Genomic DNA, 3,056 nt, shown 5'->3' on the forward strand with positions numbered 1-3,056 from the left:
GGGGAAAATGGTGGACATGGCAGTGTGGTTCATTCAGCTGGTCAGGATTTTGGCAAGTACCTCCTATTAGGCTTTTTCTTGCTCTCTACCCTACTGTAACTCACTCCACCCTTACAGCTAACTTAAAAGAAAAAAAAAAATCGATAAGCATCACTGGTTTGTCCCTTTGACCAATCTTTCTGGTAAACACTCGACACATTTAAGAAATCCGAAATTTCAAATGGCGGATCAGTGGGGGTCCATGGGTCTGACTTGCCCCCCCTCCCCCCGGCAAAAATTTTCATCCGTTTACAGCTTACATTAAGCAGTTCATTGGCAAGATAACAACTACGGCTCTAAATCTTTTCTATGGCACAGCACTTCGTAATTTACAACGTAGTCGAGTGTGAGTCAGTGTTGATGCGATTTCAACCAAACTTGGTGGAAGGGCTGAGGATGACAAAACCTATTTTTTTAGAATATAGGTCAAAGGTCAAGGTCACAAGAAAAGGTCAACCAGTTTAATCAGATTTGGACCAACTTTGTGGAACTGGTGAGGATACGACAAGAATACAAGAATTCGGTTTTACGAACAATCAGTCAAAGGTAAGATCACACAAGGTCAACTCAAACTTATTTTAATCTGACATGAACCCAACCTGGCAGAAGGGTTAAGCCTCAGGCACGACCAAGGGATTCAGCTTTGACAACAATCAGCCAAGGGTCAAGGCCACAGGACAATGTCAAAGCTCGGTGTGTGTGTGTGTGTGTGTGTGTGTGTGTGTGTGTGTGTGTAATTCACCGGGTCGGTCAGGATCACTTGATGGTCGTGATCGTCAGCTTTTACCCTCCCGGAAGGGAGCTGAGAGCTCATATAGTCCGATCTAAGGGCAAGGCTGTGACCTTCACACACGCACACACCCGTCCCCTTGCTCAAGGGGGACAGTAACCACCCACTTCGTCAGTGAAACTTTTCGCAACCTGAGCGAGGCGCGAACTCCCGTCTACCAGATGGCAAGCGAGAACGCTACCACTGAGCCAGCACACACACACACACACACACACACACACACACACACACACACACACACACACACACAGCGAGTGTGTGTGTGTGTGTGTGTGTGTGTGTGTGTGTGTGTGAACAAAATAATTAAACTGCTGGATGAGTTGCTTATCACTCAAGAAGCTGACCTACTGACATCGAGAACAGTAGGTCCGAGGTCAAAGTAACGTGGCTAGGTCAACTTAAGTTTTTCTCTGATGTAGACCAAACACTGTGGAAGATTCAGGTCAAAACAAAGATAGATTCGGGTCTGAGAACAATCAGTCAAAGGATAAGGTCACAGGGAGGTCAAAGTTCAAGGGCACTGGGTAAGTCAGCTCAACCAGTTCTGACATGACATGAGCTAGCCTTGGTGGTTAAGGGTTGGGTAAGGATGAAGTAGTTCGATTGTGAGTAATATGTCAATGGTCAAGGTCACAAGATAAAGTCAACCATATGGCCCTTTGACCAGCTGATGGGAGCCAACGTTGCACTTTCTGAAGGATCCCTCTTGTGTGACATATTACAGCCTAAGACTCTCTTGTATAATACTCATAGTGTTTTAATATCAACAGTGTGTATCTGTAACATACGTGAGGGTACTGAAGTTTTATGTGCAGACTAAATCAAAGAGGAAAAGGTGCTAGGAAGCCTCCTGTGCCACTTTAATAATCCTGTGGTCCAGGGTAAAGAGAATTTATAAATACAAGCTCTGGTCCACCAGCCAATCACGGCGCTGAGGTTCGCTGAGGTCATGGATTTCCGGACAAATCAGACGTCAGGGGACGGGAGCGCTGACGTCACAGGATGCTGGGCCAATCGGGCCTCGGTTCGTCCTCGGATGACGCAACACCAGCCAGCGACCAATCCCGGACGAGCAGACGCACGAACAGACGCACCCACCTCCCTCGCCACAGCACAAGCTCATCAGTTGAAGCTTAACCGTGGTCGAGTGGTATACCCGTGGATTTTCCGGGGCCTCCGGTATCATAGGCGCCTCCCTTTTCATCTCCCCTCACACCCACACCATCTCCTCCTCGCCGACTAGAATTCTATCACTGCCAACTGCGGGTAACTCTCCTGTAGGTGAGTCTGGCGTGATCTATTTTTCCATGCTGTGGAAAGTATTACAGAAGCATTCCTTCAATCTACTCCGACATCCATCTGGCACGATCCATCAAACACTTAACAGAGGAGATTTGCATGGAAAAATATTCAGACAAAAAAATACTCATATATTTTTTTTTTACTTATATATATATATTTTTTTTTCGTGTAAACTCGAACGTGATGGTAATTTATTTTTTCGCGTATTCAATTAAAAAGTCGATGAATTTAATTTGTATGCATGGGCTTCAGATACTAACGCACGAAAACATCTCTACGCGATTTTTTGTTAGAATGGTTGTAATGGTAGTGTGGTGGTGGTGTGGTAATTGTGGTAGGCAAAATAATGGTGGTACCGGGTATTAATAGTGGGGTTGTATGTAAGGAGAGTGGTAGTTGTGGTAGGTTTATTACAGTGTTGGTAGACGTGAAGTGTGGTAGTTGGTACGAAGGTACTGGTAGATAATACGAAAACTGTGGTAGGCGTGGTAGAAGCGATGGTTCTTAAAGTGACAGTAGACGTGCGGTGATGGTGGTGGTAGTAGTGGTTATTAAAGGACTGTGGTAGGGGTGTGGTTAGGAGAATAGTGGTTGTAAGTAGTGGTTGTAGTTGACTGCAGTAGTAAGGATAGTGATAGCTGATAGTGGTAGGAGGAAAGGATGAGTGGTAGTAAGGGATGGATGGTGGTAGTAAGGGATGGATGGTGGTAGTAAGGGATGGATGGTGGTAGTAAGGGGTGGATAGTGGTAGTAAGGGATGGATGGTGGTAGTAAGGGATGGATGGTGGTAGTAAGGGATGGATAGTGGTAGTAGGGGATGGATGGTGGTAGTAAGGGATGGATGGTGGTAGTAAGGGATGGATGGTGGTAGTAGGGGATGGATGGTGGTAGTAAGGGATGGATGGTGGTAGTAAGGGATGGATGG

The 3,056-nt window shown here is 45.9% G+C and overlaps 1 protein-coding gene across 2 annotated transcripts in view; it reads left to right on the plus strand.

Moving 5' to 3' along the window:
• The first annotated feature begins 1,979 nt into the window (after nt 1-1,979).
• The window catches only part of LOC145397683 (CYFIP-related Rac1 interactor B), a 55,100-nt gene continuing 54,023 nt past the window's right edge, over nt 1,980-3,056 (plus strand). For both annotated transcript variants that reach the window (XM_080270722.1, XM_080270723.1), the window contains exon 1: nt 1,980-2,110. The gene's annotated coding sequence lies outside the window, so the exon portion shown is untranslated. The remainder of the gene's footprint in view (nt 2,111-3,056) is intronic.

The sequence above is a fragment of the Coenobita brevimanus genome, chromosome 42 (genome assembly GCF_032717465.1).
Source record: "Coenobita brevimanus isolate Jiangsu-jjx chromosome 42, ASM3271746v2, whole genome shotgun sequence".
Taxonomy (NCBI): Eukaryota; Metazoa; Arthropoda; class Malacostraca; order Decapoda; family Coenobitidae; genus Coenobita; species Coenobita brevimanus.